The 19,470-nt window shown below is 44.6% G+C and overlaps 1 protein-coding gene across 3 annotated transcripts in view; it reads left to right on the top strand.

Moving 5' to 3' along the window:
• DISP1 (dispatched RND transporter family member 1) overlaps window positions 1–19,470 on the top strand; it is a 182,957-nt gene that overhangs the window by 1,336 nt on the left and 162,151 nt on the right. Inside the window, exon 2 of one of the 3 annotated variants that reach the window (XM_049633766.1) lies at window positions 3,119–3,219. The exons of the other annotated variants lie outside the window; for them this stretch is intronic. The gene's annotated coding sequence lies outside the window, so the exon portion shown is untranslated. The remainder of the gene's footprint in view (window positions 1–3,118; window positions 3,220–19,470) is intronic. 3 annotated transcript variants of the gene reach the window in all.

Below are 19,470 nucleotides of genomic sequence, written 5' to 3' on the forward strand. Positions count from 1 at the left end.
CACCCAGTCCCTAGGGTTCGGGTTAGTGACTCGGTTTACCCAGTGAGAACAATCTAGGTGTGGGTGCAGCCGATTACACCCAGTCCCTAGGGTTTGGGTTAGTGACTCGGTTTACCCAGTGAGGACCCTCCAGATGTGGGTGGAGTGGATTACACCTAGTCCCTAGGGTTTGGGTGAGTGACTCAGTTTACCCAGTGAGGACAGTCTAGGTGTGGGTGCAGTGGATTATACCCAGTCCCTAGGATATGGGTTTAGTGACTCAGTTTACCCAGTGAGGACCCTCCAGGTGTGGGTGGAGTGGATTACACCAGACCCTAGGGTTCGGGTTGGTGACTCGGTTTACCCAGTGAGGACAGTCTAGGTGTGGGTGCAGCCGATTACACCCAGTCCCTAGGGTTGGCTACCACAAGGCCACAGACTGTGTTGAGTGTTCCCGGAACCATGGTGTCTCACTCACAGTAAACACAGGTGGTGTCTCTAGTGGCCAGGGAGGGGCGTGTCGGCTTATTTTGTCATTACTGCATCTCATGCTGAGTATTCTCCTCATTGTCTACACTGCATGTGATTTTTATTGGCTGCGCTTCCTAAGGACATCGTACAGCCTCTCACTTAGGTGTAATTAGAGACTCCGACCTGAAAAGGCGAATTGGGTTTTGCCACAAACTGGGCACCCAGCAGGGCAGTCCTCACGCTGTCACTGTTGGAGGGGACAGCTGCCTAGCGCCTTCCTCCCCTTGGGTGCTAGACTGCGTCGGTGCAGGTTGCCCGGAGACCAGGTTCTGTGGTCTGACTTGCACTAAGTGAACTAGAACGTTCTGTGTTTGTTGGTGCCTCAGTGTATTGGCTGACTTGTAAATCCCTCACCGCCCCCCCCCCCCCCCCCGGCTTTATCAGGTGTAATTGACAGACAAGAACTGTGTGTATTCTAGGCGCACCGTGTGGTATACACATTTTGATGTACATTGTGACATGATGGTCACAATGAAGCTGATGACACATAGTGACCAGTACCTAGCCGTCTTAAGATCTACCTCGTCCAGATCTCAGATCACAGTGTTAGTAACGCTTATGAACTCTTGATGGACTTGAAAATTTGTACTTGAGTTGGGTGTAATCTCCTTATATTTAGGGACATAGCTGATATTTACAGGTGGAGAGCAGTGTCTAGAAATAAACAGTGCTTCAACATGTAATTAAGTATAGTGGGTAATTTCTCAACTAGAAAATGGTAAAATGGCCTGATCTTTATAGTTATTGTGTTGATTGCTGTGTGGATTTCTCTATATATCTTCATTTAATCTGTTTCTTTAAGTTAGACAGTGTTCCTTTTCTGATAAGGCTTGTTCCGAATTGTCCATAAAATCTTGGTTTAAGAAATGTATTCCTCCCCCTTTCGCTTGGTTTTTGGGAGATAAAACAGTTGGGAAAGTATGCAGGTCTTTAGACTTTAGTTTGCGGTTGAGGAAGTGCTTGTTTTTGAAACACAAGAGCCCGCCCTCTCTGGCAACTGTCTAGTTATATGTCTGAATGATATATTTGAAATTGGATTGCTGTGTGTTCTGGATAATCTCTGGGATTTTTCTTCGTTCTAATCGTTGAGTAAAATTTTAAGTTTTCTGTAGATGAACCCAAGTGTTGTTCTGTAGGATTGTGATACATTTTACACTTTAACCAATAGTGGAAATTTTAACAGGGCTGGGCAAATTACTAGTTATTCTTAACAGATTTATTACTTATTTTTGTTTCTGCGATGGCAAAATGCGTAGCTGTGCGACGGGAGAACTACTAAGACCGTGATGGCCCGGGCTGTTTTTATTTTCACGTATTTACACATTGCTTTCCATAGTCACCTGTTTGTAATATGTGCAGTAATTTGCTATATTGGGATTTTGGGCTCTGTGCTCCCTGACTGTCAACTTTATAATTACATAGTCCACTCTCTGTTACCCGTATACCCCATTACAAGGGCACCCCCTGCCGTTTGATGGTATTGATGAAAGGACAGTGTTGATCTGCAGACCTACTGTCCAGCTGCAGGGCCTGTGACGCATGCTGGCTGTCACCAAGATTAGCTGAGGCATTGTCAGCTTCTTCTTTTAGTAGGACTTTCTGCCCTTTCTGTGCTGCTGAGTGAGACCTTTTCTCTCAGTGACTGAGATGACGTTGGCCTCAGCCAAAAGGGCTGTCGGTATAGCCTAGTTCGTTCTGCTGACCTTGATCCCATAAATCTTGGCAAATTTTTTGCCCTCCTGACATGCAGTTATGGCTGTGAACCATTTGTTTACGTTGTTATTGTTTGAAAAACAGTTTAAATACTAAATCATGATTGGATTATATAACTGGACTACACTTACTTTTGCTTGGAGCGAGGCATCACATTAAATTCTACAGGAACCATTCTATTGAAGTGATACAGTTGCAAATACTACAGAAAATACACTGATTGTCATTACTCTTTGTTCTTGTTATGAGTTTTGTTTGTTGGTTTGTTTTAGCTTGAGATCCTCATGAAAAGAAAAACTGTCCAGTAGGAGATGGGGGGGAGGGGATGTTAGGAGGTGATGGTGGGGGCTTTCTGCAGTGGTTGTATCTCATGGTGTTTACAGTTATCAGTGCTTGGTGGTAATAAAAAGAAGAAAGACGTAGTTGGCTTTATCATTGTTTTAAAATACCTTACAGACAGTGCTCTCCTTTACTGCCTGCGGGGCGTAGAGAGAGAAATTCCTCCTGCCGCTCCCACCTGCCTGGGAGAGAACGACCTGGCAAAGGCTCTTGAAGTTGGAAAGTTTACGTGGTCACTGGGAATCGTGGAGAGGCTTGAGGGAAGGATTGAAATGTGAATAAAGAAACAAACATTGAGGTTTATTTTAGCATTGGTATTTTTCGTGGACATTGACGGGAACACTGCGCATGCAAGAAGACCGAGCACCGTGTACGAGTGACCTCGTCTTAGTTAAAGCGGAGATGATAGGGCCGACCCGGGAAGTGATGCATTGTCAGGTTCTAGACTTTCCCACAAGAACTAGTGACCACACAGATAAGAAGTATCGGAGTCGACACCGAACGTTTCAGACCTAGGCAGTGACTATTGACTTGGTCTTTCTGTCCTGACAAACAGTTGCTGGTTCCAGTTTGCTCGGTGCTCCAGCTGGAAAGTACCTTGGGAGATACTCTGACGGCACTCCTTGGAGCGAGGTGAATGTTGACCAGCCACGACAGGTGGGCTTCAACTTCCAGACCTCTGTAGCCTCTGCAGGCTCTTATCATCCTGACAGGGCTTGTAATGCCTGTGTCAGCCTGTGCTTGTGACTTAACACGTTTTCATTTGATCTCAGAATAAGCCGGTCAGCTTGCGTCCATTCAAGTCACCTCTTTTTTTTTTTTTCTCTTGGTGGATCGGAGTTTTCTTTCACACCTGCCGGCTCAGAGGAGATCCTTCTCCAGAGATCTGAGCCCTGAGAGCACCGCATGGGGGACAGTTTATCGTGCGTTACTTCCGCATTCCTCACTAGTAGTAATTTGGCGCCCAAGGCAAGCAGGGCGGGAGGAAGAACCCGGAAGAGGAGTGTCTAAGCTAGGAACTAGAGTCCTGTTAGTCCCGTCCTCTTTGGTGCAGAACTTTACTTAATTTTCCCAACATTCCCCCCTTGGATGCTTTTTTAAAAACATCTTTTTTAGTAGGCATCACCCCTTAGCTCTAGGGGTTGGTACTCTCGGACGGCTAAGATGCGTGTTGCAGTTTCCAGGTGATGTTGAGGGACCTGGTCAGGGTTTGTACAGTGTCCGCCACAAATGCAGGCCCGTTGTCACTGTGTATGGTTGAGGGCAGACCAAACTGAGGCATCATTTCACGTAGAAGAGCTTTGGCCACCTCACGACTTCGCACCGTCCCTGGTCGGGAAGATTATTACGAGGAGGTACCTGAATCCTTTGCTTGGTTTTATATCTGTCAAGTCCACCTCCAAGTCTTGGAAAGGGGCGGGTTTCTGGTAACCGTCAGACCAGGTTTAGGGAGGATATGGTTTGCATATTTAGAGATTGATGAATTAACCAGGCCCCAAGTACATAATAAAGCACGAAAGTCTTTATCTGTTGATGGGTCTACAGTGAGAATAGTCTTGGCATGCAATGGTTGGGGGGAATCCATCCCATTTTCTAGTTGTTTAAATAATCATATGCCCACGGGGTCTTATTATTATCCCCACAGAAGATTGTCTGTACATGAAGTACTGTGACAATTTTTCTGAAGTTTACCTCAAGTTGTGTAGGTTAGGCAAACAACAAACATTTAAAGGCAGTCGGAGCTAGAATTTAACATCCATAACTGTGCGCTGTTGAAACATAGTTTTTCTCTCTAAAAACCCTCATTTCCAGAGATGGCCAAATCAAGACCAATGCATTTGTAGAACAAGTCACGTCTTAAGAAACCTGGCCTAATTATTTACATAAGCTCAGCAAGAATAGCGATTGATGCTGAGGATCTGTTCAAGTTTGCTTTCCTGGAACCTTTTATAAGGAAACTCCAGATTGAACTTTTAGTAGCCTCTCCAGGCCAGAAGCCAAGCCAAATACTTGCCATCAGACAGGCCTGCAATACCTGTGGAACTGGGTGAATTCCTCTTCACAAGGTCCCCAAGATATCCTGAGGTTCCTGCACCTGCCAGGAAGTGACCTTCTTTACTGCTGGGAACTGTGTAAGCAAGGTATCCGGCCAACATTTCCAAGGGCCTTTATGAAGTCAACTCTTAATCTGTAGTCCTTAGTTATCAAAAAAAGCAGAACAGCATCCTTTTTAGGAACACTTAACCTGTTCTGTAATAAATGCCTTGTTAACCCCTCGGGTAAGACTGTCTTTGTACTTTTAGGATCCCTGTACTTTCCGTTTAGGATCCCTGCTTGAAAAGGACTTCCTCCCTGGTCTGTTCACGCAGCTTTATGTTGGTTGATGTTTCAAGAGTCTAGGTTTTTCATAACCCTTTTTTAAGGGGGTGAGCAAAGCTTAGAAGAGTCTGACTGATGTAGAATAATAACTGGTAATTTATGTAGAAATATTTACAGAGTGCTTTTCTTATATCGTCATTTGGTCCTGAGGCAGGATTGAATGTCAGGGACAGAAACCCTGAGCTTCAGGAAGGTTAGGTGACCAGCCCGGTGATGTCTTCTGGAATGGGGTGCTGGACCTGGGGTGCAATCCCAGGTCTTTATGTGGACTCACCCGTTCAATTGCGTCTCAACTCTTGGGCCCTTATACATCAGGTATTTTTAAATGTATCTTGGAGCCCCTTTGGCTTTCTCATTTCTTCTCCCTTGTCACCAAACTAACTTGTCTCCGGGGAAATAAGTTGCTGATTCAGCTTAATTGTTCTCTTCTGCAATTAAAGTGCTATCATCGCGGGATTAGTGTGAACCTGTAGCAGTCATGTAATGCAGTCTTCTGCCTGATCTGGATACTCTCATAACCCTTTCCTTCCCAGAGTATTTATGGCCCTTGCAGGAATATTTAGAGTAACAAGGTGTTCACTTTCTGGTGCAGCCTTGGTTCATTGTTGGGTTATTCTTTTCCTTGTAACAGGTCCAAATTGCCTGTTGTGGTTTTTATTTATTTATTTTTTTAAATTTATTTTTTTTAATTTTTTTTTAACGTTTATTTATTTTTTTGAGACAGAGAGAGACAGAGCATGAACAGGGGAGGAGCAGAGAGAGAGGGAGACACAGAATCCGAAACAGGCTCCAGGCTCTGAGCTGTCAGCACAGAGCCCAACGCGGGGCTCGAACTCACGGACCGTGAGATCATGACCTGAGCCGAAGTCGGACGCTTAACCGACCAAGCCACCCAGGCGCCCGCCTGTTGTGGTTTTTATGTTTTAGTTATATCATCCAGAGCAACACCGAAAATCTGTTTTCTCTTTGCAGTGTAAAATTTTGTCATATATTTAAGGATAACTGTCTCTTCTCCAGGTTAAATAATGCCAATACCTACATGTGCTACTGTCCCGATCATCTTACTCTGGCTCCACTAGGTTGTCAGTATCTTGAAAATATGGCTTCCCTAATTGTTTACACTATTTTATTTTATTTTTAAAATGTTTACTTAGTTTTGAGAGAGAGAGCGACAGAAAGAGAACAAGTGGGGGAGGGACAGAGAGAGAGGGAGGCACGGAATCTGAAGCAGGCTCCATGCTCTGAACTGCCAGCTCAGAGCTCGATGCGGGGCTTGAACCCACGAACTGTGAGATCATGATCTGAACCAGAGTCAGACACTTAACTGACTGAGCCATCCAGGGGCCCCTGTCCACACTATTTTATTTTATTTATTTGTTTCTTTTTAAATTTTTTTTTTTTAACGTTTATTTTATTTTTTAGACAGAGAGAGACAGAGCATGAACGGGGGAGGGTCAGAGAGAGGGAGACACAGAATCTGAAACAGGTTCCAGGCTCTGAGCTGTCAGCACAGAGCCCGACGCGGGGCTCGAACTCATGGACTGTGAGATCGTGACCTGAGCCGAAGTCAGACACTCAACCGACCAAGCCACCCAGGCGCCCCTGTCCACACTATTTTAGATGTCTGATCAAGGCAGCAAATATGGGGGCTTTTCCTTCCTGTAGGGTGGACACCTACTGTCATATTATTGCACATTCAATACTATTGAGGTTTAAAATTACATTCACATTTAAGCAGACGCATCTAGCTCTTATATTAAGCATTTGGTAAACCACAGCTCCCAAAATTATATGGGAAATCTGTTAATCTGCTCTCTCTACCTGTACAGCTGGTTTTTGAACTCATCTACAAGACTTTACGTTTATTCCTGTTAACTTTGATCCTGGCTGGGTTTCAGAAGCTCAGCATTTCAGCTTGTAGTGATCTGTTTTTGTTCCGTTTTCTAACACACTTATCCTTTTCAGCTTTTATGTTTATAATGCTTATCCCTTAAAGCTTGGTTGAGTCAGGGCTGGCTTTCATTATAGCTAAGTAGCTAATGCTCCTTGTGAGGCTTTGCGGCAGATCACCTACGGGTAATTTTATACCAGGTTTTCCGTGGAGAAGTGTGACAAGTGATAGTTCTCTGGATCTGGTACCCTTATTCCCTGGAAGACCCTAGAATTACTTATAGGCCAACCCAGAGTTGTGTCGGATTTTCCGCTCCCCACCACTCACTTTCACACGCATGTCTCCAAAGAATAGAGAAAACCAATTGCTGGAATTGTGTTCCTAGGCACCTGGCTCTCTCCTACCCCTCCAGACTGGATGTTACCACTTAAACCTAGAATAGTTGAAACCTTGATTCAAAGAAAGCCTCTGGGACCTGCCATTTCTTATGTTAATGATTTTGCTTGAAGTTCATCTTTCAACTATGTATGAACTCTTACCCAGCTGCCATGAGCTGTAAAAAAGATTTAAAAAAAAGATTTATAGAGGGAAATGATAATAAATGTTCTTGGAAACTACACTTGCCAGTGGCCTCAGTCCATTATTGTAATCGAGATATACAGTTATATCTATGGGTTATGTGGAGATCGACATAGATTGTATGTAGAGATTATTTTCATTTTTAGTCAATGTGAAACCTTCAAATCCCAAACTAGTAATCTCTCATAGACAGCGTTTTTAAGCTTTAGTTCAAATCTTAGTTTTTTATCTCCATACTTTTAACATTACGGTGGCTTATAGCTAAGTCTGGATTTGAGGAAAGTCTATCAGTTGTGAGATTAATTCTGTATGTATTAGATGGCATATGGGGAGTGAGACATGAAATAACTGAGTTTTTATTGAGTCAGCAACAGGACGGCAGAGGAGTGGCTCAGGATGCCTGGCTTCTAGAAGTGGCTATGCTGCTCATGCACTGTGGCCGGGCGAGGGGCCTGTTCCGGTAACGGGGTAGGTACATCCCTCTCAGCCTCCGTTGCTTAATTCCTACTGTGGTAAGTCCTTTTCTGAAGCTAGACATGGCTGTGATCTGTGGCCTCCGGGCCCCTTTCCATCTCTGATATTCTGGAGCTGTCCGGTCCCGTAGTGACCCATCACAGGTGGCCACACGGAACCTCACTGCACGTGCCCAGATGCCACATGTGGCCGTGGTTATCACACCAGAGGGTGTGGGTAAGTGTCCTGGTGGACGCTGTTCTAGAGCCTGCCCTGTGTAAAGCCAGGGACAGATCCCAGTAGCACAATTTAATGTGGAAAATGGGCTCTTTAGGAGAGTCTGTGTCTGGTGCACAAGGGCAGTTGCCTCAGTGACGGCTGGGTTCTTTCATTGACACGTAATCACTGCCGGGTGCCTTCACCAGCAGGTGCGAGTGGTTGCACAGACAGACACAGTGTGCTGGAGGGTTTAGACGTCCTACGCACTTGGTTTGCACAGCCCTTTCTTGTATCTGTCATACCACAGAGGACAGGGGACTCGGGAACTGCCCCTCTGTTGTGAGATCTCTGTTTCTGTGAAATGGCTTCGGAGGGCCAGTGACAGCTGCTTTTGAACAAATGCATTACATCTGTGTCCAGAGTGTGGACAAGAGTGCTGTCTGTGTTAGGGGAATTTGGCTAAACAGGTATCTTTAGACCAGTGATTTTTAACCTGTCAGATCCAACACTCTATTTTTATAACAGGTATTTTACAGTTCCTCCTTTACCATCCTGAAATGAATTCATAGGCATACTGTAACTACTTACAAATCTGATGGCAAAGAAATGAACACAATTTCTAACTATGATGTAAAGGAGGAATAAAAATAAAATCATTAAAAAATGATTTAAAATATTTTTAATACGCGTGTGTTCGATACATTCCAGATGGTCAGCGTTTTGTGTCTGTGTCTAGAATTACTGTGGATGAGACGGTTACAAATGCACACTTGTGCGGGTGGGTTGTACTTAACGTATGTGCTGCCATTGAGGTGATTTTCCAAAATGGCGAATAATTTGGTAAAATGCAGAGAATAGTTAGGTATGGTCTTGCCTTGGCTTCAAAGCAGTTTTATTTTGGGAAAATTTGGTGATTATTAAAAGTGTGAAAAAGATAATTTGTATTTTTTTTAATGTTTTTATTTATTTTTGAGACAGAGACAGAGCATGAGCAGTGGAGAGAGGGAGACACAGAATCTGAAGCAGGCTCTAGGCTCTGAGCTGTCAGCACAGAGTCTGATGGGGGGCTCGAACCCACGGACTGTGAGATCATGACCTGAGCTGAAGTCGGACGTGTAACTGACTGAGCCACCCAGGCATCCCAAGATAATTTGTATTTTTATGTTACGTGGTGTTACACTCGAGGCTTAGGTAATTTAGACATGCTTTGCATCCACATGTATTTCTGGTGGGTTATTAAAAACGCAGAGGGACGCCTGGGTGGCTGAGTCGGTTGAGCGTCCGACTCTTGATTTTGGCTCAGGTCATGACCCTGGGGTCGTAGGATTGAGTCCTGAGTCGGGCTTTGTGCTGAGATTCTCTCTCTCTTCCTCTGTCCCTGTCCCCCACTTGCGCATGCTCTCTCTTAAAAAAAAAAAAAAGACAAAGTCCAGCGTCAGTATTAAAGAATATTGTGATTTATTAGTCATACCTGCCATAGATAGAATGAGGACGTCTGGGTAGGACTTGCCGTGTATTCCGCCTCTGTTCAGTGGATCCTGATACCTCCCCCGCAGGGGCTTTGGAAAGATGCTGGAGAGGGTTTTGGTTGTCATAGTGATGGGTGTAGGTGTGTGTAGTCAGCATTTAAGATTTGGGAACCAGGGATGCTTTGGACAGCTGTACACAATGGGAGAATATCCCGTCCAAAAATCTTGCTGTCCTCATTGAGGAACACTGTCCAGCTTGGAGAAGAGTCTAATTATGGTAACCGTTCTGCGCAGGATGGTCACTGGGACTTAAACAGAGACCAGATCTCTCTTTGTTGGGGATGTTGTTATGGGTATCTTGACATTGAGTGGGGTATGGTACCATGTGGTCTTCAGGGTTTTTTCTGGCTCTGTGATTGCCTGAGTTAAGTCAGGGGTCAGGAGACTGCACCCCTCAGGCTAAGTATGTCCTGTTGTAGTAAATAAAGTTTTATTAGAACACAGTTCTGCTCATTCATTTATATATTGTCATTGGCTGCTTTGGGGCTACAGTGGCAGAGTCAGGTAGTTGCCGTGGAGATGTTTTGGCCTGCAAAGCCTGAATACTGCTGGCCTCTTTACAGGAAAAGTTTCTAGATATAGCACGTATCAGGAATGTTTTTTGAATGACACCAGTGTGTGAATTGATGTTACTAAGTATGTGATTCTTAGATCTTTAGTAGTTTTCTGTGTGTAGTGATTCTGAAGTCTTTTCTGTGTCCCTGTAGCACTGAAGACTAGCCACGAGACAGACCGACAGTAAAACTTGGAGCAGAATTCTCTGCTTGAATTTGCAGATGTCACTAAGTAGTCTAAGGTCTGTGCCAATTTCGTGTGGCTCTTCAGCTTTGGGATTGGGCTGGTCGTTGATTTCCTCACAATGGTGATATACGAACTGGTAGTTAGGAAATACTTTCAAAGCCAGGACAATGAGAAAAAAGTTGCATCTCACAATCTTATGAAATCAGCTCTGGAGCTTAAAAATTCCATGTAGGGAACGTCACTGTTCTTTCCCCTCCTATGGATTTTAATAAAGAAAAGTTGGCATTGTGCAGAAGGTACTAACAAAATAACCTTCTGAGCACTTAAAATATTAAAATACTTTAATATTTTACAAGAAACAGACATCTGTTAACCCTAACTTAAAAAAGACAAAAAAGGGGCACCTGGGTGGCTTAGTCGATTGAGTGTCCCAGTATGGCTCAGGTCATGATCTCATGGTTCACGGGTTTGATCCCTGCGTCGGGCTCTGTGCTGACAGCTCGGAGCCTGGAGCCTGCTTCTGATTCTATGTCTCCCTCTCTCTCTGCCCCTCCCTGCTCACATTCTGTCTCTCTCTCAAAAATAAACATTAAAAAAACAAGCAAGAAAGAAAAATAAATACCTGTTTGAGTCTTTTGGTATGTTGGTATATATTAGGGTTCTCCAGAGAAACAGCCAATATGGTGTATGTGTGTGTGTGTTTTAAAAGAGATTTATTTTGAGGAATTGGCTCGTGAAATTGTGGGGATTAATAAATCCAAAATTTGTAGGGCACACTAACAGGCTGGAAGGTCGGGCAGGAGTTGGTGCTAAAGTTTTGAGGCAGAATTCTTTTTTCTCTGAGAAACCTGTTTTGTTCTCAGAGCCTACAACTGCTTACATGAGTCCCACCCACACAATCCAGGGTAATCTCCTTTATTTGAAGTCAATTTAGATATTAGTCACATCTACAAAATACTTGAACTGCAACCCTAGATTCATGTTTGATTAACTTAGCTGTATCCCAACCAAGTTGACCCAAGACCAGCTATCAGTACTACAAACACATTTTGGTACATTAAAATATGTGGTGTATAAAGTATTACATAGTGAGTACTAATTAAGGACGTGTCTATATTTGTAGACCAGTAGTCTCTAAGGGATTACCTGGGTCTTCATTCATGTGTCAAATAAAGACTAAAAAATGGGCAATTTAATCAACCTTTGAAATTTGAAAGTTCTCTCTTTTGTGTGTGTGGTTTTTGTATGTTGTGTATTTAAATGTAGGGTGCCTTGAATAATTTAAAAATTTTATAGCAATTTTTTTTTGTTTTTTAATAAGTTAATGTTGTTGCTAACTCTTTTGTATAAAAAATTCTTAGAGTTGGCAATTAGTTTTGAGCTTTTTAGTCAAATTCTCGTCATTTGTGGTTGGGAAACTGGTCCCAGGAAGATGGAGTGATTTTGCCCAGGTAACACGGTGAATAAAAGAACCATCTTTAGAAGCCAGATCTGGTTTCCAATCCAGTGCCCTTTCTACTGAGAGTGATTACAGTTTAAGTGATGCTAGTTAAGGGGTTTTCTGAAGAGGGGGTGATTTTGAGTGTGTACTTCAGGGACTGAGTATGAACTGATAGTTACCAGAACGGAGGCGACACTCAGGCCGTTCTCGGGCCCTGGGGGGAGGGTGGGTGGAGAGAAGTGGGTGTGTCATAAGGGGTGTACAGGCGGGCCCCAAATTCACGAAGGGCACTGTGCTACCCGTGAGGCTCGGAGAGGTTTTACACGTACGAGCTAGCCATTGGTTGGTTCACAGGGGATATTCCAGAGGACCTTGAAGTAGAGAGAACATGTGGCCTGAAAGACCTCACTGAGGGAGCTTTCCTTCGCGAGGACCGTCAGAGAGCAGAAGAACAGGGAGCTGTGGGGACCCTGCTTCTCTCTGTAAGGGGCGCAGGGCAGGGACTTGCAAGTCCCCTGGAAGGGAATTTGAAGGGTTCCACGGGGCATAGAGAAGACGTTGGAGGGTGTAAATGGATTCTTGAGAAGGCTGCCAGGTTTGAGGCATAACCTGAGTTTACTTCCTTACCTGCAAAATGAGCATAATAATTCCCAGTGCACTAAGTCGTTAGAGGGAGTGAAGGAGGTGATGTATGTAGCGCTTATTAGCACAATGCCCGGCACGTAGGCCTCCAGAGTGATAGCTTTTTTATACTACGTCATGGCAGCTGCCTGAGGGTCTTATCAGGAGGTGTTGCTGGAGTGAGGTCCTTTTTTTCATTCCCCTTTCGCTTATCCTAGCTACTCTATGCCACCCTGCAGTTCTGCAGTGTGGGTTCTTCAGGCAGGTGCACGTCCCTGACTACGCAGAGTACTTTCTTACCGCTGCCGCACTCCTACGCACTTTGTGGGGGGGTTGCCTTTCAGTTGCAAGTTTAATTTCATCAAATTGAAAAGATGCACTTAAATATGGCACTGTTCCCAATTAATTTTACTTTTTTTTTTTTTTTTTTTTTTGCACTTTGGAATATAACTACAAAGATAACAGTTGGAAAAGGGGAACGAAAGTCCAGGATTTTGAAGTAACTTCTCCCTTTCCTCTTCAAAGGGTCATTTCCTTCAGGTTGTAAGTAAAAAACAAAATGAAATATGTATATCTTTTAATGTTTATTTATTTTTGAGAGAGACAGAGACAGAATGTGAGTGGGTTAGGGGCAGAGAGAGAGAGGGAGACACAGAATCGCAAGCAGGCTCCAGGCTCTGAGCTGTCAGCACAGAGCCCGGCGCGGGGCTCGAACTCACGAACCGTGAGATCGTGACCTGAGCTGAAGTCGGACACTTAACCGACTGAGCCACCCAGGCGCCCCAAAATGAAATATTTCAATGGATTCCAACTCCAAAGAGAAGGGACTTAAAAGACATTTTCTGTGGTATTTGCTTCTTTTTTTTTTATTTTTATTTTTTTTAAATTTTTTTTCAACGTTTTTTATTTATTTTTGGGACAGAGAGAGACAGAGCATGAACGGGGGAGGGGCAGAGAGAGAGGGAGACACAGAATCGGAAACAGGCTCCAGGCTCCGAGCCATCAGCCCAGAGCCTGACGCGGGGCTCGAACTCACGGACCGCGAGATCGTGACCTGGCTGAAGTCGGACGCTTAACCGACTGCGCCACCCAGGCGCCCCTGTGGTATTTGCTTCTTAAGATACAAAAGCACTTCAGGATATAGACTCAGCAGTAATTAAATAACAGATTTGTTTCATTGTATGGGATCAAATATGAGATTACTAGATCTGAGGCATAGCGTATCTGCCCCAACTTTATTGCGTAATTATTTCTGAACTGGACCTGGGAACATTTCACTGTATTCAGAACATTGGTAGGATTTGCTTTTGACTCCGAGAAACTTGATGTGTTTAGTTAAAATTTCAAGCAGCCTTTGTGACATTTGAAGATCTGTTGATAAGGGCTCTCTGCAACCCGTGGGGCTGGAAGAGAGCTCTCAGCACAGGTTTGTGGCTGGGTTTAAATTTAAGTTGAGAAATTTGCGTGTGTCTACATTCACAAGCAAAAAGAGTTTGGGGGCGCCTGGGTGGCTCCGTCGGTTAAGTGTCTGACTTCGGCTCAGGTCATGATCTCGCAGTCTGTGACTTCAAGCCCAGGTTCGGGCTCTGTGCTGACAGCTCGGAGCCTGGAGCCTGCTTCGGATTCTGTGTCTCCCTCTCTGTCTGCCTCTCCCCCACTCATTCTCTGTCTCTCTTTCTTTCAAAAATACATAAAACGTTAAAAAAAAAAAAAGTTTGGAAAAGTTGAAAGAGATCCTTAGGGGAGGGAAGTACAGTTGAAAAAGTTTCTTTGGGGGCTCCTGGGTGGCTCAGTTGGTTAAGCGTCTGACTCTTGGTTTCCGTTCAGGTCATGATCTCATGGTTCGTGAGTTCGAGCCCTGCATCAGACTCCATGCTGTCAGTGCAGAGCCTGTTTGGGATTCTCTCTCTCCCTCTCCCTCTCTCTCTGTCTCTCTTTCTTTTTTTCTCTCTCTCTTCCCCCTTCCCTCTCCCTCTCTCTCTGGCCGTCCCCTGCTCATACCCTCCGCCTCTCTCCAAATAAATGAATAAACTTGAAAAAAGTTTCTTTTTAGCAACCTCTAACTGCTTTTTTAAAAAACGACGCAATTAAATGAACATTAATTTTTTAATGACGGATGTTCTGTAGTTTGATCATAAGGTTGAACAGTTTTGTATTTTCAGGCCCCAGTGTTTCAGCTTGTGTGGTGTCCGGTGTCAAAGTCCTAGGGTAGTTAGGTGTTGTAGTCTCTAGTGGCACCTGATTTTCAGCGAGATGCGCTGGTAATTCTCGCCCTAAAGAGCCGGAGTGGTCTGTGGACCATCGTGTTTGCTCCAGAGCCGCTGACGGGCACTGTCCTGCTGTCCCCGCCTCTCCCTGCTCCGTCGTCCCCTCCCTTGTGGCGCATCCCCTCTCACAGTCGCCGCACGTGTCAGCGTCACCCCGTTGTGCTAATTGTGTCCCTTAACCTCTCCCCCAGACCTCCGTTTCCCTCCTAACCGGCAGCTCATCTGTAATTATTTGATGATGTTAATTCAGAGGAAAGTGTGGAATGACTGACCGGTCTACTTATTATATGCAATTGTATAAACCGTGTGTTTTAAACTGGAATTTGTAGAACCAAACAAAAACCTGTCAATCCAAAGTGTTAGTAAGTGGTTTAATACATAGAGACGGCTTCTTTACCTTGTTTCTTCAGACTTCCTTTTTTTGGATTCCCAGTTGCTCAGAGAACACACTTCTTCCCCGGAGGGGTGGAGGAGAGGAGACAGAATCATGGGGGGAGACAGACCTTTTCCAACTTGACGGATCGGTGGAGTTGCTCCTTGACTTTCTTCTGCAGGTGCTTCCTCTGTAATCTCACTACAGCTCGTTTTGCAGGTTCCTGTCTTCACCTTGCCCTGCGGTGGGTTCTCCTGCTTTCCATGTTATCAACTCACACCCTCTCCCATGAAGCTTAGGCTCTCACTTTGCTTTTTAGAACCATGCTGCTGAGTTCTGTTGACACAATTAACTTTTTCCATCAAGGAGTGAAGGTCACCACTAAATGCGTTCCTCTTGTTGAGAATGTCTCTACTAATACTGGCTTCTATTTATTGATCGTATACTGTATGCCAGGCACTGTCCCAGCCGTTTACTGTACATTGTATTCGGGCCTCACGACAACCTTATTTATGGTAGATACTTATATTTCCTTTGTATAGGTGAGGAAACCAAAGTTTGGAGAGATTAAATAATTTAAGTTTGTAACACTTGAAAACGGTGAAGCGAATTCTAAAGCCTGTCTGCTTTGGATTGTACAGTTTTCCTCTGTGTTTTCAAAGCGCCTTAAATTCCGGGTCTACCCTAAAGCACTTTCTGTGAGAGCGTGAACAGCATGTTGGTTCTAGAGCTCTTTTTAATATTCACGCGCTCGTAGTAGTGTTTAGGATCCACAGGTTCCGCTTTAAACTTCCCTGAAATGCAGTCAGCGTATTATGGACAAGGGTGGTCTGTTATTATCGTAGCTTCTGGCACAAAGTAGGAAGTGCTTACAAAATATTTGCTGCGTGGGTGAAAACAGTGACAGACCGAGAGGAGGCATTAGTGTGGGGGGCTACTCACAGAAGAATTCATTTCCTTTGGAATGTGAAGCAGGAACTTTTCTCCCATTGCAGCATGCTGCAGGGCAGGGCCGGAATCCAGGCTTTGATTAACATCACCCAGGCTCTCTTTGGTTGTGTAGCTTTACAACCACAAGTTACTGCCAGCTGAAAAGGACGGTGGGGAGTGATGATGAATGCATTTCCATTTGCCGCAAAGAAAATTTTAGACAGTTTCACTCATTTTAAACCGAGATAAAAAGGCCGCTTTGAAACGAAGAGTAAATTAATGGTTACCGAGTAAGTGGTTATCAGATTCCTTCTCCAGATGTCACCTCAGGTGGTGCTGCCAGTGGTCATCGGTCATCGCTGCCAGGTCACAATTGCGTCTCAGATAGTTTCTGCCCTGGGGGTGGGGGGTGATGGGAGAATTCCGGGGTTCTTAAGGGTCTTTTCTTTCCATCCCCGAGTTGTAGGTTGTAGATCTAGGTGTTACTTTCCCTGAGACTGCTTAGGGTTTCTTAGGCCATCAACGTCAAATGCAAGCCAGACTTTTGGAATTATCTGCCATGGGTCCTCATGCCCCTGGAACGTATTACACAAACGAACGAAACTGTTTTGAGTAGGCTCGCATCTCCGATTCCCACCCCCAGCTGCTAAGGCTGTGAGGGGGGCATATTGAATTGTTGCAGAGTAATTGGTGGTTCTTGATTATTTTTGACTTTATTAAGTTTTTAAAAAAATTTTTTTAACGTTTATTTATTTTTGAGACAGAGAGAGACAGAGCATGAATGGTCTGAGAGCAGAGCATGAAGGTCAGAGAGAGAGGGAGACACAGAATCTGAAACAGGCTCCAGGCTCTGAGCTGTCAGCACACAGCCCGACGCGGGGCTCGAACTCACGGACCGCGAGATCCGGACCTGAGCCGAAGTCGGACGCCCAACCGACTGAGCCACCCAGGCGCCCCAGACTTTATTACCGTTTTTTATGGTTGCCTTTCAAGATCACTGCGGCAGTATATTACAGAAAAATTTCATTAGTCCCTTAATACTGTAACCTGATTGTTAGTAATAAGATCTCTGGGCTCAGGTGAGCAGGTCAGTGGTCACTGGTATGCTTTAATAATTATTAATGATTTCATTTGTGGCTGTTTGGTATTGGATGTGGTTGTGTTGGCTGAATGCTGTATGATGGGCATTAGGATTACCTGCTCCTATCAGGGAGCGAGTAACTGAAATGTAATTTCTTTAATTAACAACTGCGCAGCGTGCTTTTCGATGCTTCTAGTAGTGCCGTAGTGTAAAATAAGAGAAACGGGATTCCGTGGCCAGCTATTAAATGAGCTAGAATCATTAAGTGTTTACTATATGCCGATTCTCGTGCTCAGGACTTTGTGTCTGTTCTTTCGAATTTAACCCTTCTGCAGGCCTGTTAAGGGCTATCATGCCAGCCTCACAGTTAGGGACACTGAGGTCTGTGGAAGGGACGTAGACTGCCCGTGTGGCACAGTAACTGGACCTGGGATTTGGACCTGGGCACCCCGACCTCAGGGCCGTAGCCCTTGGCTGCTGTGCTGCGCATCAAGCCTGGAGGCCTTGCTGTGTGTGGAATACAGCTCCCTTGAGGGTTTCACTCCTGAGGTCCACCACGTACGTCATTTCCTGTTGGAGCGTGTGTATACATGCAGGGTTTTCCATTTCTGTTCTAATGAAACTTTCATCTTTAGTTTCAGTGGTTGCCAGTTGGTTTCTTGCAAAACATTTTCGGCTTTTAGCATTTAAAAAGATTTTTTTGTAATCTTTATTTATTTTTGAGAGAGTGAGAGAGAGACAGTGAGAGCAGGGGAGGAACAGAGAGAGGGGGAGACACAGAATCGGAAGCAGGCTCCAGGCTGAGCTGTCGGCACAGAGCCCGACGCGGGGCTCGAACCCACGAACCGTGAGATCATGACCCGAGCCGAAGTTGGACGCTTAACCGACGGAGCCACCCAGGTGCCCCCAGCTTTTACCATTTTTATTCAGGTGAGAGGATTGGGTCACCTTGCCGACTGCCACGTGTGCTTCAAAGTCGGGGGTAGTCAGACCTTTATACTGGTAGAAACAAAAACCTTAAAGCATTCATACTTTATTTTGGGTCATGTTATAATTTGGGGAGCAGAAATTGCTTTGAAGTTTATCTTACACAGTTATGGAAATTAATTTCTGTTCTTTAAAATGTACAGACGGGGAAGTTCTGGAAGCATCCTGTGAAGAAGACAAAAAATCCACTCAGAATTTAAAATTGGCCATGGAGGGGGCGCCTGGGTGGCACCTGGGTGGCTCAGTCAGTTGAGTGTCCAGCTTCGGCGCAGGTCATGATCTCAGGGTTCACAGGCTCGAGCCCCTCATCGGGCTCTGTGCTGACAGCCTGGAGCCTGGAGCCTGCTTCCGATTCTAGGTGTCTCTCTCTCTCTCTGCCCCTCCCCTGCTCGTGTTCTGTTTCTCTCTCAAAAATAAATGTTAAAAAATTAAAAAATTAATAAAATTGGCCATGGACAGTTTAAAAAGGGGGTGTGGAAAGAGCAGGGATAATCCATATGTGGGCTGTTGAACTCAAGGAGTCTCACGTTATTTTGTCCTAGAGTCAACCTTTATAACACTATTGGGAAATACTTGACTTACTTATCTTTTCCTGAACACTCTGATTTTTGGAGCACAGTTTCTAAATTCGCAAAATAATCTTTATACAACAAGATGTTATTGTATTTTGGGATTATATGCTCATTCTGAATTTTAACAAATTTTAACTAGCTGAAATGAGTTTTATATCTTTGAGGTGATATAATTAAAAAAAATTTTTTCTTTTTTTTTAAATTCCAGAAAGGTGGGGGTTGGACAGGTCGGTAGGTACCTAAGAAAGCAGCTACTGGGTTTTCTTTATCATATACGAAGTGTTAGCCTTGCATTTTGCTACGAAAGGGGCATTCGCTTCAGCTTGAACTTCATCTTTCTTGCGAAAACCTATACGTGTAAGCACACTTTTGGAACAGTAAACAGCTTGAGCTACTGTATATGCTATAGTTTTATTTGGAATCTTTTTAGCTGAATAAGGAAGGAGTATAGTTGACTGTACCAGCTGTGGTATTCGTGATAAAAATGATCTGATCTAGCCGCCTGCAACAGTGACCTGCTTGGTGGTGAACACACTCGAGGGTCATGAAAAGCAGGAAGGGAACCGGCTTGGGGCCGGGTATCAGGTACTCCAGTGTTAACTCAGATCCTGGGCTAGAAGCTTTGTGTTATTATCTCTTTTTAAAGATGAGGAAACTGGAATTTGAGAAGCGGATGGCTTGTGTTTGTGGAGAGAACTGCCAGGTGCAGAGCTAGGGTTCCACCCTGGGCCCCCTACCTGGGGCTCTGACTCCGAGACCTGGATGCTCTGTCCGGTCCTGTGCTGTCTTCTCTCTTCGTTCCACTTTCACGCTTTGACCTCCGCTGGAAGGTTTTCTTTCCGTTT

This window comes from Panthera uncia, chromosome F1 (assembly GCF_023721935.1).
Source record: "Panthera uncia isolate 11264 chromosome F1, Puncia_PCG_1.0, whole genome shotgun sequence".
Taxonomy (NCBI): Eukaryota; Metazoa; Chordata; class Mammalia; order Carnivora; family Felidae; genus Panthera; species Panthera uncia.